Below are 9,385 nucleotides of genomic sequence, written 5' to 3'. Positions count from 1 at the left end.
TGGTGCTTAATTTCCCCAGGTTACTGGGTGGGGCTCAAGCCAGTTCTGTGTTGTATCAATGGAAAGGAACTCCTAGATATTGAACCCGGCCCTGGTTGCTGCTGGCTCCACCTGGCAGAAGAGTTACACTTATACAAACACATACCAATCTGTCACGTACACACCCCCAGTATCGATGTTCTCAGACTGAGGGTATGTCTTTACTGCAGAGCTTAGCTGGGGCCAGACATCCAGGTATAAGCACTGGGGTAACCAAACCCACCCTGCAGAGACACACTGGACTTATACCCATGGAGCATGCTGACCATGCAGTAACCCAGCTTTGGTGCTAGGGGCGTATCCCAGGGTTTTTAGCTAGATTAGAGCCGCTCTAGGGATTGTCTTGCAGCATATTGTGAGAAGACTTGTCTGTCCTTCCTGTGGGGGAAAATATTGTTGACCTGACCCTATCCCACTTTGTGACAAGACCTATGAACTATATGCAGCATAGGCAAGAGCAGTAACGCAAGAGACCTACAGGCCTGCATCCTGTAAGATTTAGCTTAAGCTAAGAGCATATGCTGGGCCGTGATATTTTGACACAGATAACAAACTAGGCCAACCTTTTACCTAGCTCAAGTCCCTAGCTGTCTATTATGTACAATCCCCCCCCCCACACCTGCAAAAGCCCCTAGACAAAACGCTGCCACAAGCAAACCGCAGATCTGATAATAAAGTGCGTCAGCATAATGCTAATTATAAAGCTGTTTACATTGGCTCCTTATAAGGCTTTATTAATAATGCTTGAGTGATAAAAAATTAAGGAAATGTATCATTTGACTGAAATGTAAACAACTATATAAGACTGGTATTAGAGGAGCAGGACAGAGGGAGACCAAGGTGGCACCTGTGTGTGACCATCTCTGTCTCCTTCTCCCTGCATGCTTGTATTCAAAAATAAAAGGACCTCAGACTGTTTGAACCAAACAGATGGTGTGACTCATTTTCCACAACAATTTGGGGACTCGTCTGGGATCCACCGTATACCATCCATGACTAGAGGACCACATGCTGTTTCCCTCCGAACCCAGGGCATCATGTAAAAGGTAAGAGACCTTTTAAATCTCTATATTGTGTTTTTGGTGGAGAACTGACTGTAGGCTCTGGAATTGGGTGAGTTGAATGCTGGATTTGAACTTTATTTTCAAACAGTTCTGATGCCTTCAGGTAGGCCAAAAAAAAAGCCACAAAGCTGGCTGTCTAGGACTTAGTCTGTGTGTGTGAAAGTAAGGGTAACAGAAAGATGCCCAGAGCCCTCTGCGAAGCTTTGCTTGTGACCAGAGATGACTCTAAAGCAAGCTCTGTGACCCCAATGGAGAAGGGCGTTAAAAGCCCCGGCCAAGATGGGCCGTTTCTGCATGGCTTGACTTGCGAAACGGACCCCGTCTAAGGCAAGGAAAGCGTGCGTGTCCCTATGCTCCATCTTTGGATGACCCTAATTCTTTGACCATTGACTGATCCAATCACCTCGCCTGAAGCGACAGAGTATATGGCTCTAGCTGACGCTCTTTGCTGAAAGGGGGCTGTAGGAGGGTCGTGGACATCTTCTGTAAATTTTCCTTGTATGAGTGTGTTTCCCTCAACTTGTTTTCTCTGGTTTCCCCTTTATCGCCTAAGAAGGGGTCTAATGAGCCACTGATCGAGCCGATCACCTCGCCTGAAGCAACAGAGTATATGGTGCTGGTCTCTCTGAGACTAGCCAACGCTCTTTGATGAAAGGGGGCTGTAGGAAGATTGTGGACACCCTAAAAATGTCCACCCTCTGAATAGGACCCGAAAGGGGAAGAAATGGGGGCCGGTGGGTCCAGAGGGATCACTGTCTCACCAAAAGGCCTAGTCCTTTCACTTGCAAGTTTCTGGGAAAAAATGGAATTGGAATACCAGGGATGATTCAAAATTATGGTCTCCTCTAGAGGAAAAGTTTTGCCCTTGACAAGATTGTGCACCTCAGAGGCGCACTTCTGGCAAATGTTTGATGCATATTTCAATTGGTATGGAGAAACAGAAAAATGGCACCTTGAATCTCAAAGGAGGAGTCTCAAAGACTCACAGGAGAAACTTAAAACACAATTAAAGGAGACAAAAGAGAAATTGGGTTCTCAAAGCCCCTGCTGGCCAACAGATATCTCTCTACCCTTTAAGGCCTCTTCGAGGTACCCCCTCAGCTCCATCTGAAGATCCTATAAACTTATATTTAAACTGCAGTAGGGGTGGGCAATATTCCTAATCCCCACCCCATCTCTTTACCTCTGACCATTTCTATTGGTCCTCTGTCTGACCATCATGCCTTCCTCCTCAGCCCTTGCCCACGGGTTAACCTTTTTGGAAGAGACTTGCTATGCAAATTAAAATGTACATGGTCGCTCCAAGAGGGAGACTGACCCCAGCCCTTCCTTGTTGCAACAGGAACTGCTGGCTAAGGTTCCCCTCCCCCCCCCCCCGCAGGCTGATCATGCTGACCAGGTTGGGTACATTGGGTCCACCCAACCGGTTAAGATTCCGCCTGAACCCAGCAAGACTTCTTCCTAAAATTCGCCTGAATCCTCTCTCAAAATAGGCTGAGAAAAAAAAATAATTTGACCAGTAATCACCTCCTTAATTCAGCAAGGAGTCATTATTCCTACGGTCAGTGAGTGTAACTCCCCATTTCACTGTGCTGTTAATGCTGCTGTTCTCCCTACCTTTCACGTTGTCCCTAGTGCCCTGCTACTATCCTTTCCAGCAAAGCATGGGTGCTGAGGGGTTGTTACGGCCTCAAATAAGGAAAAGTCCAGACATAAAGAATTAAGGTTATTGTTAAATAAAATGCATCTAAATATGAAGAGTAAATGTGTGTGTATGTAAATAGGTGTGTATAAATAAATAAAAGGGTGGTTAGTCAAAAAGCCCACCCTCCTTGTTAAATTGGTAGTGAAACAATACCTGTGCCCATGAAAAATAATAATAATAATAATGTAACAAGAAGAAGAAGAAAAAAAAGGATCGGGTCCAGACAAGCAGGCAACCACAGTAGAGGAATTTAAAAGAAAAAAAAGTGAAAGATTAACTCTGTAGTTACTGGAGGAAATTAAGCAGTGAAACTTTGTACAAATGTTAAAAGAAGGTGTTATGAAAAGAAAATTCTTGGTTTCTTTGCAGCCATTCCTTTTGGGAATGTCTGTAGATAATCCAGGCAAGAGGTTATTTAAGTAGAATCATTTAACTATGAACAATCTTTGTTTTATAAGTTTAAGATGAATTGGTGTTGTTTTTAAATTGTAAATGCCGAAAAATACTTTTGCCAGACAAAAGAAATTAGTGTTGTTTAATGCTTTACAAGATTTAAAATTAAATGTTTTTAAATAAAGACCAAAGTTGTGGCTGCAGCAGGGCAGTCAAAGCCAGGAAAATGGGAAAAGATTTTAAATCTGCTTTGGTAACTAATAAGCAGATAAAAGCTGTAGTCAGTGCCCCACACTAAGTCTTAAGGTGGCTCTGTGTAATCAACGGTCACTTTGCAAAAGGGGAGCCAAAACGTGTTGTCTTTTTTCCTTTTCAAATCAATGTGTGTTTAAAAACAGAAGTTAAAAGTTAGAAGTTAATTGTGTCCTTTTGAGACAAAGTCTCTAAGCGGCTAATAACTTTGAATCCAAAAGCAAGCCGAGAATGTCTGTGTTAATGCAAATCACCTAAATAATAAAGATAGAAGCCATTGAAACCTGACCTGCCTATAAAACAAATACAGAAAAATATGGGGAGTAATTCCACAGTTTTGCTTGCAATCAGCAAGGGTATTTGTAAAGAAAGGAATATTTTAAGCAATACTGCCAACAGTGTGTAATCTGCCAGCAACATAGTGTTGGTAAAGCTGTCAAAGTTGGGTAGGCAGCACATCCCCCTTCTTGGGGACCTTTTGTAAATATTCAAATTGATTTTATTTAAATGTCTAAATGTTGTAATTATAAGTGTGTTAGTTTTAGTTAATGTATTTTCCAACCGGGTTGAAGCCTTTCCCTGTAAAAAGGCCGATGCCAAAACTGTTGTAAAACTTTGTTTAAGGATTTTGTACCACAATTTGGCATACCTGTGAGTAGCAATAGTGATAGTGGACTTAACGTTATTGGACAAATTATAGCAAGTTATGTGCAGCTTTACAGATCCAACACAATCTCCACTGCCCCCACCACCCGCAGTCTGCCGGGACAGTAAAACGTCAAAATGGGATTTTGAAAAATAAACTGGCCAAGATCTGTGCTAAAACAAATTTAATGTGGCCAAATGCCCTCCCGTTAGCTTTAATGAATATGAGGGCCACTCCCAATTGAAGAACTGGACTCAGCCCTCATAAAATTCTAATGGGGCACCCGATGCAACTACTGGCTGCACCCCCACTGGCCCTGGCTCAGATGGACATTCATTTAATGAATGACACAATGCTTGATTATCCCCAGGCACTAATGAAATATGTCAGGTCTCTTTATACACAGGTAAAAGAAGCACTATCCAAGAATCCTGAGCAACCCTGCCACTTGCTCGGACCAAAAAAGACTGGGTCTATATAAAGGTCCATCAGAGAAAGACTGCCCTGGCCCTGCACTGGAGAAGCCCTTACCAAGTCCTGTTAATTACCAACATAGCTGTGGGGTGCCGGGGACTGACTGCCATCCCTCCACCTCAGGATGATCCTCTGACTGATGCTACTGTTCCTTCTGGACAGCAGGAGAAAAGAACAAGGTGAAGTGCTAGTAACCTCTCTCTTATCCACTGACAGAACTACTGTGCATTTGGACTTTGCTAGAAGAACCAAACCATTACAGGGTGATGTGCTAGTAACCTCTCCCCTGCATAATGCTAAACCACGGCTGTTCCAAGAAAAAAGAAGGAACACTCGCTCTTCTAAAACCACCGATGTCCAGGGATTCCTGACCACAAAAGACATTAAGAATTGGCCCTAGTGGAAAAGACTAAGTATTGCTAATTGGCAGGGAGGGAATTGTGGGGACCGCGCTTGGAAATGTGAAGTTAAGTGGTGGGGTGTTTTTTTTTCCAGGGGCTGGGCTCTGTGCTTACTAACAAGTACCATCAAAATGCACTGTCCTCCCTAACTGGCTTCCAGAGGATAAATACCAAAACCACCTTGTTGCCACAAACATTACTCCCACCATTCCCGCCACCTCTGTCACCACCCCTAAAATTTACCCGAATACAGATAATACTATATATTCTAATGAAACCCAATGGCCCAGGCCTTCAAATGGGTCAGTGAAAATAAAAATATATATTACCTCAAATGAGCCCCAGGAATCAGAAATTGAGATTAATGGGTTCTATGACAAGGTAAATATGTCGTCCGCTCCTGAACGCCGCAGTGTATTGGATGAAGTAGACCCTTACTGTTATTTGATCACTCAACTGGTGAATAATCAACCAAATACCAAAAAAAATGAAAATAAAAAGTTTGTTCTGCTACTGAAAAGCTGGCTTGTACTGAAAGTGTCCCAACAACTAATAATTTAAATGGTACCATATTGCAGTACACCCCGTCCTATGCTATTGATGCTGAGGCCTCTCAAAAGTATATAAGGGTGTTCAGCCATCAAATGTGGTATAATACTTCATCAAAGAGAAATGGGTTGGAGTTTCAATGGACTGTAATTAATGCTACACTAGGGATTTGCAAAATTTACACTCCCCTTATCTAGTTTTCAGATTACCTCTATGTATCCTAACTGTTCAAAAGGAGCTGCCATTTGGTTGGCACAGCAATAGACCTAAGTTTCCACTAGCAAGAAAAGGGATTTGGCTGGACACCTATGGGATGGTGCAAATAGCATAGCTGCAATCTGGAATATCCGTAAAGGTCAACAACATGAGGAAAAAATTGGGACAGTTGGAAAAAGCCATGGGCCTTATTACTGGAGCACAGCTAGCCCAGGTTCAGGCTGGTGTTGGTAAATTATACATTATCTCAGCCCTTAGTTCAATGACCCAAAAGCTGTTAACAGAGATGGTACTGGGTATCACCAATGCTGGAAAGGCATTGCAGTGGGATCAGGCTTGTTCAGAGGTTCAGGATTTTCTGAATGACCAGTTCACAGCCATTCAGAGGGATCTTGAACATCAGGCGTGGCCCTCTGCCATTACTGTCACCTCGGGAGTACCATCTGATCTGTGTGAAAGACACACTTGGAGACTTTCTAAGTGGAAATGCAGATGTTTTCAGTGCTCCTTCCGAGCGTACGGGCCGGTTGGAGGGGTATGGGCTCCCACCTACCGAACCCTGCCAGGTCCATAAAGGGTGCATATGGGACTGGATAATTCACCGAGACATTTGGGAACTTGAACTACCTGGTATGCCCAACTGATTTTTAGTCAGTGCTCCTGGAATAACGCCCAACATTTGGATAGGGATTAGAAGCCAATGGACATTCTGGCCATTAGAACCCTCTCAACTTCGGTGTGCACGTAAACTAAAACCAGGAGAGGTTGTCACTGTTCATGACAACATTTGTTGGGAGGATATGGGACGTGGGACTACCCTGACAGGACACCTACTTTTCCAAGTTAATAATATCTGTGTGCATGTTAAGACCACTACCTTGAATGATGTACACTTTAATCTCACTACAGCTGCAGGCAATCATATCATTCATTGGCCCGCAGATGATACAATTTTACAATTAGCCCTTAGGTACCATACCCTTTAACTAGACTACTTTAGTACCTGACCAATTCCAAAATTTGCTTTCAATCCTACCAGAGGTTAAAAAAATCCTGATTTACAAGAAAAAATTCATATGCTCCAAAAATATATCAAATTAAGAAGCATGCTTTCCATACAGCCTATAAAGTGTCTGCTTTATGTACTAAGTATAATGTATTGTGTTCTGTGACTAAGGCTATACAACAACCCCATCATATTGTTACAATGGAATGTTAATGCTTTTAGTGTTGTTTAGTTAGGATTATGTTATCGTTATTGTAAAGGATGTAATAAAACTAGCACCTTCCATATTCATCCTAACCATGCATTGTTGTAGCATTCAGCTAAACCCCCAAAGGCTAAGCCATTTAATTTAAAATAAAAAAATACAAGATTTGATAAAAATGAAGGTTTAAAACTAATAGTTGTGCTAAAGCACAAAATGGGGGAATTGTGGGGGAAAATATTGTTGACCTGACTCTATCCCACTTTGTGACAAGACCTATGCACTATATGCAGCATAGGCAAGAGCAGTAACGCAAGAGACCTACAGGCCTGCATCCTGTAAGACTTAGCTTAAACTAAGAGCATATGCTGGGCCATGGTATTTTGACACAGATAACAAAACTAGGCCAACCTTTTACCTAGCTCAAGACCCTATCTGTCTATTATGTACAACCCCCCACAAACCTGCAAAAGCCCCTAGACAAAACGCTGCCACAAACAAACCGCAGATCTTGATAATAACAAAGTGCGTCAGCATAATGCTAATTATAAAGCTGTTTACCTTGGCTCCTTATAAGGCTTTATTAACAATGCTTGAGTGATAAAAAAAATTAAGGAAATGCATCATTTGACTGAAATATAAAAAACTATATAAGACTGGTATTATGGGGCAGGACAGAGGGAGACCAGGGTGGTACCTGTGTGTGACCATCTCTGTCTCCTTCTCCCTGCATGCTTGTATTCAAAAATAAAAGGACCTCAGACTGTTTGAACCAAACAGATGGTGTGACTCGTTTTCCACAACATTCCCAAGTCCCTGTGTGGAAGCGTTCTCAGCCTGCTAGTACTGTAATATAACACTTCCAGCTCTGCACACACCTTACTTCTGCCTGTTCCAGCTGGTGCCCAGGCTCAGCTCCAGCACAGGCCAATGAGCTGTTCATTCTTTCAGATGCACTGTTCTTGCAGTAGGATGCAGACAGAGGCTATGAGACATAGTGGAGGGCAGTGACTTGTGACCCTCAGAAGGTGACAGCAGGTCTTGGTGAGGTGATCATGTAGGCTGAACGCTGATATGGCAATGGAGACAGCTGATGCATGCTGCAGTCACTGCGAATTCCCCGTATGTAGACTGGAACTTCTGGTGTAGGACAACTACCGCAGAGTGGTGGGACCACATTGTCTTGCAGACCTGGGATGATCAGCGGTGGCTCCAGAAGCTTTGCATACAACTTCCTCCCTCTCCCCTCTTTCCCAAGCACTTCCAGGCTGAAAGAGGGTACAACCAAAGCTCGTTGTTTAAAAAAAAGAATAAAAATACCAACTATGGTATGAAAACTCATGACAGGCATTGCAGCTGTGAGTATGGAAAAGGTGTAAACAACAACAGAGCTGACAAGTGCTGCGTACTGCGTTATTTGGACAGGGTCGCCGAGCAGCGCAATCTCACTGGGAGGCCTGTAGCAGCCCTGTTCTCCCTACCCCACAGTGACATGCGGGCATAGTGAACAGGGTGCATCTAGCCCATGCACACTAACATTCTAGGGGTGCACAGAATGGCTCAAAGCCCACCCAAACCCCAGTGGCTGCAAGCCGTGATAGCAGTCTGTGGATGATGGCGATGGTCTTTGGGGCTGGTACCAGCCCTGGCATTTGCAGCTTACTGGCCATCATGGTAAGCAGCTGTACAAGCAGCTTCCCATGTTGCTGTCAATCCTGTTCTGTCATGCTCCAGGTGGTACAGCACCACTTTGTCCTACTTCTCCTGGCCCTGTTCCTCTTTCTCCTTGTGATACTCCTGGTGCTTGTCCATCCTGCACCCAAAGTCACTGTGCATTTCTTTCAGCAGGTCATCCCAGAACCTTTTCCTTATTCCTTGAAGGATCATTGTCCTCTCACCAAGAGCCTGTTGTTGGCCTTGGCCCATCTGAGGTGGAAGATCCTGTCAAGGCAATGAAGGAGTGCATTCCTTTTTGTCCATGGAAAGACAGAAAAGTATCCTTCCTTTTACATTCTGCATCAAGGCCAAAGCCACAAGTTGATACCTGTATTTACTCGATATGCCTTCTATTTCTTCTCTACACATTAACCTGTCCAGATGCTGCTGCAAGCCAGGTTACCAGCCCACAGAGACTGTGGGAAGGATTTCAGATTGAATGATTTAATTAATTAGAAAAAAAAAGAAAAGAAAAGAAAACAATTTGGGGTGTTTGGGCATTCTGACCAGCGGCCCATTACCAGTATTAGTTTTAATGCTATTTCAGGCAGGGGTAGTCCTGGAGGATGTTAATCTCCTGGAAATCCCTGATTGGAAGAGGGATTGATTTTTCCAAGCCTGTAGTAGAAGACTGTGTATCCGTGTGAAGGAGATTTTTCGCTGCCTGTTGACTGATCAGCAAATCCATGACTGGAGAGGATTGGTAGGCTACAGAGCTAGTT

At 43.5% G+C, this 9,385-nt stretch overlaps 1 long non-coding RNA gene across 1 annotated transcript; it reads left to right on the top strand.

Moving 5' to 3' along the window:
• The first annotated feature begins 751 nt into the window (after positions 1 to 751).
• Positions 752 to 7,724, top strand: LOC122456501. The gene is made up of 2 exons (XR_006275421.1): positions 752 to 1,085; positions 4,490 to 7,724. It is a non-coding gene; the product is annotated as an uncharacterized LOC122456501 (long non-coding RNA).
• The last annotated feature ends 1,661 nt before the right edge of the window (positions 7,725 to 9,385 follow it).

This window comes from Dermochelys coriacea, chromosome 13, assembly GCF_009764565.3.
Source record: "Dermochelys coriacea isolate rDerCor1 chromosome 13, rDerCor1.pri.v4, whole genome shotgun sequence".
Lineage (NCBI taxonomy): Eukaryota > Metazoa > Chordata > Testudines > Dermochelyidae > Dermochelys > Dermochelys coriacea.
The sequence above is the reverse complement of the archived record's forward strand: the minus strand, read 5'-3'. Positions and strand labels throughout refer to the sequence as shown.